This window comes from Hyaena hyaena, unplaced genomic scaffold, assembly GCF_003009895.1.
Source record: "Hyaena hyaena isolate Hyena2069 unplaced genomic scaffold, ASM300989v1 scaffold_631, whole genome shotgun sequence".
NCBI lineage: Eukaryota > Metazoa > Chordata > Mammalia > Carnivora > Hyaenidae > Hyaena > Hyaena hyaena.
The window spans coordinates 850,526-861,519 of record NW_024081264.1 but is presented as its reverse complement, the minus strand read 5'-3'; the positions used below and the strand labels follow the sequence as shown (position 1 = coordinate 861,519).

The following is a 10,994-nucleotide window of genomic DNA, read 5'->3' as shown; positions in this document are numbered from 1 at the left end:
TGTGGTGATGATGACATGTGATTGTGCTGCTCAGTTCACTGTAACTATAGTTGGGAATGGCCCTGATAGCCACACAGAGACATCTGCAGCATAAGAGAAAGGGGGTCTTCAGTACAGATACCCCCATGAAGAAACCACATTCCAGAGAAGAAAAGGTCTTTCTCAAGGTCGCACTGTGCCTTGGTAGCAGAGTGGGGTTTCAGCCCAACTTATCAGATCTGTCAGTTGAGTTCTCCCCCCAGGCTCCAGGGAGGAGTAAGCAGCAATGAAGCAGGCATTTGTAAAAAGGGGACACTGTAAGTCCCAGGTGCCCTTTTTGCTTTGGGAGGTCTCCAGGAAATATTAAAAGGATCTCAGATCCACTTCTCCAAAAGGCTCTAGCACTTTTGCCCTACCCTACAGCTTCTGCCCTCTTCAGGAATCCTCCACTCCCATCTGCCACCATGAGATATTATCATCTTTTTTTTAAAGTTTATTTATTTTGAAAGAGAGCTAGAGGGAGAGCGAGCTAGGGAGGGTCCGAGAGAAAGGGGGAGAAAGAATCCCAAGCAGGCTCCACAGTGTTAATGCAGAGCCTAATGTGGGGCTGGAACCTAGAAACCATGAGATCATGACCTGAGCTGAAACCAGGAGCTGGACACTTAACCAACAGAGCCACCCAGGTGCCCTAGAGATATTATCGTTTTTAACAGGTTGAAAGAAAACTTCACCTTTACCGGTGGTATTGACACTAGTCTAAGGTAAGGGAGGGGTAGGTTGAGCCTGGGGCAGAACCAGGGAGAGGGAGTCCAGCTGCCTGTGTGTGACTTGTGCAAGCACAATGGTAGGTCACCACCTCATCTTTTCCTTTTGCCCAAACTGGCTGTAAGTGTAAGGTGCCCCGTGGCTGAGTAGTGCATCTGTCCCGTCTGAGGGGCCTCACAGGCCGGCCATTTACTCAGTGGCAGGCAGCAATGCCTTCTCTGCTGGAAGTGGTATAAAGTCAGTTCCCAGGTTAGTGAATTTATCTTCTAAGAATTAAAACCAGTACTTATGAATGGTCATGAAACTGGGTGTTGAAACCTTTAGAAGTTTTGCATAGTAAGAAGTGTTTACTAAACTGTCTTTTCATTCATTAGGAGTGTTTAGGATGAACAGTTGCCCTCTCAAATGAGAGACTGGACTGGCAGTGAAGGCTGTTTTCAGGAAATCACCTTCAAGGAGGGCTGGCCACTTGCCCTGATTCTTGGACATGCATTCCTCATCAGAATCTCTGGAGCTATCCATGTGGGTCTGATTTCTTTTTCTTTTTTTTAATTAAAAAAATTTTTTTAACCTTTATTTTTGAGAGAGAGAGAGTGAATGAGCAGAGGGAGGAACAGATAGAGAGAGGGAGACACAGAATCAGAAGCAGGCTCTAGGCTCTGAGCTGTCATCATAGAGCCTTTGCGGGGCTCAAACTCACGAACTGAGAGTTCATAACCTGAGCCAAAGTCAGATGCTTAACTGACTGAGCCACCCAGGTGCCCTGGGTCTGATTTCTTATCTACCAAATGGGAGAGCTGGGTAATAAGAAACTGAGGCTTCCAGGAAAATCACACCTCAGGAGATGAAAAGCTGAGAGGAGTGGGTGAATGAGAGCCACACTTGGTTGGGTAGGTGCAGATGAGATCCTGGAGGTACTAAAGTTGAGAGAGAGAGAAAACTGCGATTCAGCTCTGAACACTTTCTTCCCCTTCTGGAGTCAGTGTTGCAAGGAATTATAAAGGGCCTTGTGTGGAAGTCTGTTGCCAAGAGTGGCTGCCTGAAAATCAGCACTGACGCTCAGGGTCTCGCCTCTGCTCATGTCAATCACTGCCACAGCTCCTCACAGCTCCAAACTGCTTTTCCCTTTCTGCAAACACTAACTATTGCTCTGTGAAAAAGAGATGCATCCTCAAAGCCATTCACTTCACCGAAGAAAGGTAATAAAATAGGAATTATCTAAGATTGACCAGAGGTAAAATAAAAAGGAAGTGGCTAGTATCTTGCCTGGCACATAGTAGGAGTACAATGTGTTTTTTCCTACCTTCCAAGATGGAATGAATGTCACAGACCTCAAAAGGCTGAGATTGTCTATTTCGAGGGCATCTGGTAGAGTAGGGAAAAGACCCCATTCGTGAGGAGAGAGGTTACTCCAGTTGTCTCCAATGTTTCATCCCTTTGAGAAATACACACTAAATACCCACTTCCTGTGCTCTGTCTCCCTCAGAAATCCCCCACCCTCCTTCCCCTCTCTCTGCATTTTCAGCATGTCCCCCTATATATGTGTTCACAGTGCTGGGCTCCTACTGGTCTGGGGCCCACAGATCTGGGGCCTTTGACGATGGGGGTTGAGGGGGTGGAGCTAGAAACACAGCCTGTGTGAGGAGGCTAGCGAGAGTAAGACAGGATGCAAGGGCCGTCTGAAGGGTAGGGGCGGTCTGAGAGCTCACTTTTTAGGCGCTAGGCTCAGCTAACTCTTGTGACTTGGGGAGACATCAAAAGGGGTCCTTTGCTGCGGATTCTAAGTGCCTTCTGGGAGAGGGGATAAGGAAATGGTGCGGGGGGGGGTGTCTCACGAAGGGGGATATGTGGGTGTGTGTGGCAGCCAGTCCCCTCGGAGTGTGTAGTGAAAGCTTGGCTCTCTTTGGCCCAATCAGGCCTTCCAGAAATGACATCTGCGCGTCCAGGAATCTCCTTCCTAGAGGCCATTCAGTACCAGCCTCCCACTTCGCTCAAAGGACTGAGGAATAGCCAATCAGAATAGGACCGCAGTGGCTTCCAGCCAATCAGCACTAAAGGACGGCTGTTGAGGCCGGGCCGGGGGCGAAGCCACTTGTGAGGCTAGGGCCCAAGCAGCGTGGGCCGGGTTTTCCTGTAGCGGAAGCGGTCCCGCCCACCTTCGCGCAGATTGGCTGCTCTGGTTCTACTGCGTATTTGTCAAGCAGCCTCCCTATTACGCATGCGCAGTCACTCACGTCGCTGTCGCCCAGTAAAGGTCGGCACTCCGGTCAAATCGTGCCGTGTCTTTGTCCATCCATTCTTACGTTCGCGCCCCCGTAATGGTCACAGTCTTCCCGAAGTCATGGTCTTCAATAACTGGGACCCTAGAGGCTGTGAAGGATAGCTGAGGTGAAGGGACAGGACAGCTGGTGAGCCCAGAGCAGGTAAGGGAGGAGGAAGACAAGAGCAGGGCTGCCTGTTGAATCGGCAGGAGGTGGCGGGCTCCGTGGAATGAGGCCAGAAAGCCGCCAGGGGACCTTGGACTTGGGGAACGCTTCAAACTAAGGGGAAAGTATGAGCCTGAAGACCTGTGCAAAAGGAGAGAAGCGGAAACGGTTGACCTAACTGAGGCCAGGCGGCTTCACTTCTCGTTGACCTTTCATTGGACGGCTGTTAGAGCTCAGGAATGCCCTCCTCGCAGCCACGGGTCCACAGGCCCCTTAGTCCTTGTCCAGCTGCTCCTCCTGCCTCTCATCAGCCAGACTTCGCAGCTGTCTACTTCATTTCCCAGGGGTAGTTGACAGTCAGCACCTTGTAAAATAAACCTTCCCGCTCCCTATCTGAGGTCACCCCCTCATCTGTCTGACACACAGGCCACCACTAAGCACATACGGAACTTCTCTACTGATGTGTCGGCTCCTCGGGCTATGATCCCCTTAAGGGCACGAGCACCCCTCACCCTGGCTGACAGTAGCTTCGTCCACAAGAGCAGCCTAAGTAAGTGCTTGCTACTTGGCACGCTGTTTTCCAGGACTTTCCATGTATTAACTTATGCCATCCTCACAACAACCTATCTAGAGAGGACTCATCACCCAATTTCAGGACGAGGAGGTGAAGTGAATGGTTAAGGGAAGTTCTGGCCCACACAGCTGGAAGTGGCTACCCGGCCCCAGTGCTGGCTTTTAACCACCACTCTCCACATTAAACTGTGCACTTGATTTATTTTTAATATGATTTTATTTCATTTTAAAAAAATGTTTATGTATTTATTTTGAAGAGGGAGTTTGTGTGCACGAGCTGGGGGAGGGGCAGAAGGAGAGAGGGAGAGAGAATTCCAAGCAGACTCTGTGCCACTAGTGTTTTAATACAATTTTAAAACAGTTCTGTTGAGAAATGATTCACCCACCATACATTTACCCCATTTAAAGTGTACAATTTAGGGGTTCCTGCTTAAGATTCTCTCTCTCTCTCTTCCTCCCACCCCCTTTCCCTCTCCCTCTGCCTTCTTCCCCTGCTTGTGCTCTCTCTCTCAAAAACTAAAGGGATACCTGGGTGGCTCAGTTGGATAAGCATCTGACTTTGGCTCAGGTCATGATCTCATGGTTTATGAGTTCCAGCTTTGCATCAGGCTCTCTGCTGTCAGTGCAGAGCTTGGAGCCTGTTTCTTCAGATCCTCTGTCTTCCTCTCTCTCTGCCCCTCTCCTGCTTGTGCTCTGTCTCTTTCTTTCTCTCTCAAAATAAATAAACATTAAAAAGGTTTAAAAAAATTAAAAGAAAATAAAGTGTACAATTCAGTGGTTTTTTAGTATGGTCACAGAGTTGTACACATTATTTTAAAAAATAGATTTCTTTTTGATGTGTGTGATTTTTATGCAGATAATGTCTAAATTGTTTTAAATTTGTTTTTTAAATTTTTATTTTTATCTTTTACAATTAATTAAGTTTTAGAAAGAGAGAGTGAGAGCAGAGGAGGAGCACAGAGAGAGGGAGAGAGAGAATTGCAAGCAGGTTCTGCACATGGTCAGGGTGCAGAGCGCTATGTGGAGCTTGAACTAATGAAACTGTGAGGTGATCTGAGCTGAAATCAAGAGTTGGTCGCTGAGCTGACTGAGCCATCCAGATGCTCCTAAAACATTTTTTAAAGTAGGGGCGCCTGGGTGGCTCAGTCGGTTAAGTGTCCGACTTCAGCTCAGGTCATGATCTCACAGCTCGTGGGTTCGAGCCCCGTGTCAGGCTGTGTGCTGACAGCTAGCTCAGAGCCTGGAGATTGTCTTCGGATTCTGTGTCTCCCTCTCTCTCTGACCCTCCCTGCTCGCTTGGTCTCTCTCTGTCTCTCAAAAATAAATAAAAAACATTAAAAAATAAAAAAAATTTTTTTTTTAAAGTAATCTCTATACCCAGTGTGGGGCTTGAATGCACAACCCCATGATCAAGAGTCACATACTCTATGGGCTAAACCAGTTGGGCACCCCTAGATATTTTGAATCAGTGAGTGTACTTTTTATTTTCACTAGGGTACCAGTTGTCAAAAAGTTGGTATCACTAAACATGTACTATGTATGCCATGCTTTTCAAAATAAGTTAAAGGGATTCTTGGCTGGATCAGTTGGTAGAGTGTGAGATTCTTGACCTTGGGGGTCATGAGTTCAAGTCCCACTTTTGGGGTAGAGTTCACAAAAAAAAAAAAGAAAGAAAAGAGAAAATAAGTTATAATTTGATTTTACAACTTGCAAAGTATTTTCATTCTAATATAATTACTCGATATGTATTTAATAATTCGACACATATTTTGAATCTCACTATAGTTTTGGCACTTTACCAGGAACTGGAGGTTCTGAACCAGGCAATGCAAAAATCGGCCTTGAGTGGCTGACATCACAGTGAGGGCAGTGAGTCAGAAAAAGAAATAGATGGTACAGTATTTCAAGTACCAATTGACAGGTATAGTGAAGACACATGAAGTGGCTGAGATGTAGAGTGATGGGGGAGAGAGATAGCTTTATTAAGACTGGTAGGCCGGAATTGGTCAGTGATAGGAACATACGTTTAAAACATTTCTATGCCACAGTCATAAATTTCCCTTTGCTACTTTTTTTCTGGCTAAACTGAGCCAATGAAGTCAAACATATACCCAGATTTTAGATTAGAGCATAATTTACAAAAAGGGTTTCTTATCTAGAGCCCGTGGCTTTCATTCCAAGAAATGTCTCTCCATCAAATCTGTTTATCTTGTTAAAACAAGACAACAGGCCCCCATATGGAGATACTTATGCTAAGCCACATCACCAAACTTAGACTTAATTTAATTACAGTTTGACTCCGAAATGGAATCTTAAACCAGTCAATCAGGAATTACCTGATCAGCACTAGCAGGGTAATCTGCCTGATAGACCCCTGTCATCTCTTAAAGGAAAGTGACCTTGACACAGCCAGTCCACCTTTTGCTAGTATAACTTTTTTGTTCCCTTTCCCTTCTGTCTATAAGTCTCTTCTTTCACCTCAGATCTCCTTTCTTTCTACTAGATGGGATGTTGCCAGATTCATGAATCATTGAATAAAGCCAATAAATGAGATCATTAAAATTTACTCAGTTGAATTTTTTTTTAACAACTTGTCTCTTTATGTAAGTTAGTTATAATAAGTGTCTGATAAGGAAAATTACTTAATTATTTGGCAGTATTAGAATAAAAGAATGTTTTTATTGGCACTGTTAAAGTTAAAAGACTAAATGAGAGACCAAAGACACTGTGATTGGAAAGGGTGTGCATTGAAGCTGGTTTTAGTTCTGTGTTTGTTAGCATAGAATGTTGACAATGAACGTCAGTAGTTTCTAGAAGCTTGTCTGTCAAGTTGAAGAATGCATTGAATTTGTGGCCTCTTGAAATTTAGATTCAAATGCAATCAAAGCTGGACAAAGTCTTTGTTGTCTCCACTGCATTAGCTAATTTAAAAACCCTGAAACATTTTGCTGTCATTTGTTATGCAGTTTTACCAGTACACAAAGGAACTTGATGTTTTGTTCTACTCCAATCAGACTACAAAAGAGAATAAGGAGTACCTCCAAGCAACATTTACCAAACTAAAAGGAACTATTGAGAAATTGAAGTTCAGTAAACAATGAGAAATAAATCATATTTTAAAAAACTGAGGAGCAGTTTTAACTTTTTGCCTGTAATGTGAAAGTAAAATGCTTTGTAGTTTGATATGTAAAGTCTTGAGAGCTATTAGTTCTTCAAGGTTTTAAAAAACTAGTAAAATATTAATATATTAACTTCTAATGATCAACATTGGGATTTTCCACGGTGAGGGTGGAAGCCATCCCCTCCACCACACAGCACTCGGAGAACCAGTTTTCCTGCTAGAGGTGGGTGGAATTTGCTGTGTTCTACTCTTTCATCCAGGGTGACTGAGACCTTCTAGGCTTCTAGGTCTGGGTACGGTGGGGTACACAGATCTCAGTTCCATTTCTAAAGCGGTACACCTGCCTTGAAAAACAATGTTATTTCTGAAAACTGAAGTTGTGTGAACCTGATGGCCAGGAGCGATGCCTTGGGTGTGTTCCTCCAAGAACAGACACATCTGCCCCAGAAGACCCCCATGGGCAGATCCCGGAAGTGGAAGCTGAAGCTCCAGCAATGCCGGAAGTTCTCTCTAGGGAAAGAACACAAAATCATTAACGATGTTTGTTTGAAAGTTTGTATATATATATATATTTCAAGATTTTATTTTTAAGTGATCTTACACCCAAGGTGGGGCTCGAACCTACCTTGATCTCGAACCCAGAGATCAAGCCTGGCATGCTCTACCAACTGAGCCAGCCAGGCATCCCTGAAAGTTTTTATTTATTTGGAATGACAAAACAGAACAATTGCAAATCTAGAAAAGTTGACAACAAAAATTTTAATACAACAGATTTTAAAATTAATTGTCAAAATATGAATTTTACTGGGAACATTTAACTACATAAGCTTGCCACTACTTCATCTGATATTGATTTCAAATATTTAAAATTAGTGTATATAAAATTAGAATAATTTCCATGAGAGAAAGAAGATAACAAAGCCTTCTAGCCTGATTAACCCACTCTTCTAAAAACATTTTTACTGATAATTTAGAAAACTTACTTCTAGCTTTCACAATGTATCATTGTTAATGTCTTGTAAAAGTTTTGGGTGCTGTCAAATTTGGGAAAACCTCTACTGAGTGTTTTTTTATGCATGAGCAGCCAGATTTCAAGGTCTTTCACTTTTTTTTTTTTTTAATGTTTACTTATTTTTGAGAGAGACAGAGCATGAGCAGGGGAGGGGCAGAAAGAGAGGGCGACACAGACTCCAAAGCAAGCTCCAGGCTGTGAGCTGTTGGCTAGACTTGAACTCACAGACAATATGATCATGACCTGAGCTGAAGTCGGAAGCTTAGCCCACTGAGCCATCCAGGCCCCCAGTTTCATGTTTTCTTGTTTATTTTCCACTCTTCACCATTCTTTGAATTGATGATGCTGGGTGACCACACTGGAGGTTTGCTCCAGAAGCCTTGGAAGGGACTCTGGGAGTGTATGTGGGGAGGGAGGGCTCAGGGGGACCAAGAGGGCCTTGGAGAGCGAGGAAGGGGTCTGTGTGGAGCCTGGATGGTGTGTGAGAGGGAAGTCTGGCTAAAGGGCTAGGGGGACAGGGTATGTGTGTGTGTTGGGGGGGGAGTCCCATCATAGGGAGGAGACCACGGTGTGGGGGCACACACTAGGGCAGGGCTGGAAGCAGGGCAGTGGCCAGAGCTTGGAGGGATCAGACTTGGGGTGGGGGCTTGGGACCTGGGCCAAGATGGCCTGAGCTTGTGTGGGTGAGGAGCTTGGAATGGGTGAGGGTAGGGAAACCCTGGAGAGGGGGGTGGGGCCCGGAGGAGGCCCAAGTGTGGGTGGAGCTGGGTATGGGAATGGGCTCAGGCCCTGAGGTGGGGAGTTGTAGGTGGGTCTGCCCTGGCCTTGGGGAAGGTCCTGGATGTGGGGCCTGCAGACTGGAGGGTGGATTCCAGAGCCTGTGGAGTAGCTAGGATTGGCAATACCGAATTTAGAGGTGATCTGACTGTGGAAGGTGTGGAGGAGGGAGTCGGGATGTGGGCATGGGTCAGGGGGCTGGTGGTAGAGGGTTTTCTGGCTGTAGGCGGAGGCCCTTGGTATGTGAAGCTGGGGTGTGGGACCCCAAGCTTAAGTTTCAGTAGCTTCAGTAGCTCAGAAATGTTCCCACTAAAACTGTTTGTTTTTCAGTGTTTATTTATTTAGAGAGAGAAAGAGAGCCAGAGCATGCAAGTAGGGTAGAGGGGCAGAGAGAGAGAGAGGGAGAGAAAGAAAATCCTGGGGCGCCTGGGTGGCTTAGTCGGTTAAGGGTCCGACTTTCACTTAGATCATGATCTCGCGGTTCATGGGTTGGAGACCCGCGTCGGGCTCTGTGCTGACTGCCAGCTCAGAGCCTGGAGCCTGTTTCAGTCTGTGACTCCCTCTCTCTCTGACCCTCCCCTGCTCACGCTGTCTCTCTCTCTCCTAGAAATAAATAAAAACATAAAAAAAAAAAAGAAAATCCTAAGTAGGCTCCTCACTGTGAGCACAGAGCCCAACACAAGGCTTGATCCCACAAAACATGAGATCATGACCTGAGCAGAAATCAAGGGTCTGTTGCTTTAACTGACTGAGCCATCTAGGCGCCCAGGACTGTTTGATTGAAACCCCAGAAACAGTGTAAATAACCATTGGGCGGAGAAAGATAATTACAGCATTTTGTTGGTTAGAACTTTATTCGGCAGTGAAACCAGTGATTTAGTCATGGATTAAGATAAATACCAGTGTATTGAATGAAAAAAGTTGTAGAAGATGCTCTTTATATATAGTTCAAAACTGTATATGTAGTAAAGCAATAATGAAAGCATTAGAATAGATAATAATTTAAAAAGTAAGGGGCACTCGCGTGGCTCAGTAGGTTAAGCGTAGGACTGTTGTTTTCGGCTCAGGTTATAGAGAGCCATTTCAGGCTCTGCGCTGAGCCTGGAGTCTGCTTGAGATTCTCTCTGTCTCTCTCTGCTCCCCACCTCCCATAAATAAACTTAAAAAAAAAAAAAAGTGGACAATTCAGACTGGAGTTTCCTCTGAAAGTGAGGAACGGAGTGAGGCCTTGTGTGCACGGGGAGACTTCACCTGCTTCAGTAATAACTGGGTCTGTTAAAGTTGACCCAGTGCCGCCTGTTTGACTCCCGGGCTTTATGTTGTATGAGAGAATCAAGCAGAGCACAGGTAGCAGAGTGAAGCAGTTAACGCCTGGCAGGAGAAGGCTGTGAAGGAGCAAGGGGACTGGTAATTTGAGGAAGGACTTCCAGGTTTTTCACGGGAATAGTACAGCTGGTGTCTGAAACGGGAATAGAGGGATTATTCTGAGGACCGGCAGCTGTTGTTTGGACAGCCTGGACTTGACGAGGAATGGAGGGAATGTTCTGAGGCTAGCAGCCATAGGCTGGGCAGGCCAGACTTTATGGAGAAGGATGCAGAGGAAGAGGTAGGGCTAAGTGGTGTGGAGGGACAAGGAGGCACAGCTGAGGGGACAGGACATTTGAAAGCCACAGTAGCCAAGTCTCACATCTCAAGTCCTGTAGGGTCTCTCATGATATTTAATTAGAATTTAATTAAACCCAATGGATGACTTTAGAGTCACTGCCCATTTTACAGACAAGAAACTGAAGTCTGGACTCATTCAGTGAATTTCCCAAGGCCAGTCTGACCCCAAAGTCCCTGGTCTTAGCACTGTTCAGTACCACACTTTGCAATATTAACTCACTGACTCCTCACAACAGCGTTATGAGGTCGACCCTATCAGTATTCTGTTTTATAGGCGGGGAAGTGGAGGCACAGAGAGCCAGGTAGTAATGGAAGAAACCAGAATTAGAATCCAGGTCAGGTCTCATAATCTAGGCCTCAGGGCCAGTAACAGTGGCAGTGCTTGTTAAAGAAAACTGAATGTGGCCAGGGGGTGACATGCGGTAGGGAGTGCACGAGGAGAAGAGCAGATTGGACTTGGGAGTTCCCATTTCCCACCTTCTATGCCCTCTGCTGCTAACCCACCCCGAATTCTCCCAGAGCCTGTGAGTGCCCGCAGGGAGGCAGGGCTGGTTGTACTGATGAAGCCGTGAACTGAGCTGACTGCATGGGGCAGATGCATTCGAACAGGTCCTGTTGTTCATCAGTCCTGCAGGGGTCTACACTGAAGCAGCACAGGAGAGATTATTGGGCCTTC

The 10,994-nt window shown here is 45.7% G+C and overlaps 1 long non-coding RNA gene across 1 annotated transcript; it reads left to right on the top strand.

The window, feature by feature from the left end:
• The first annotated feature begins 2,981 nt into the window (after positions 1-2,981).
• LOC120249247 lies at positions 2,982-6,848 on the top strand. Its single transcript, XR_005532814.1, has 3 exons — positions 2,982-3,167; positions 3,597-3,720; positions 6,710-6,848. It is a non-coding gene; the product is annotated as an uncharacterized LOC120249247 (long non-coding RNA).
• The last annotated feature ends 4,146 nt before the right edge of the window (positions 6,849-10,994 follow it).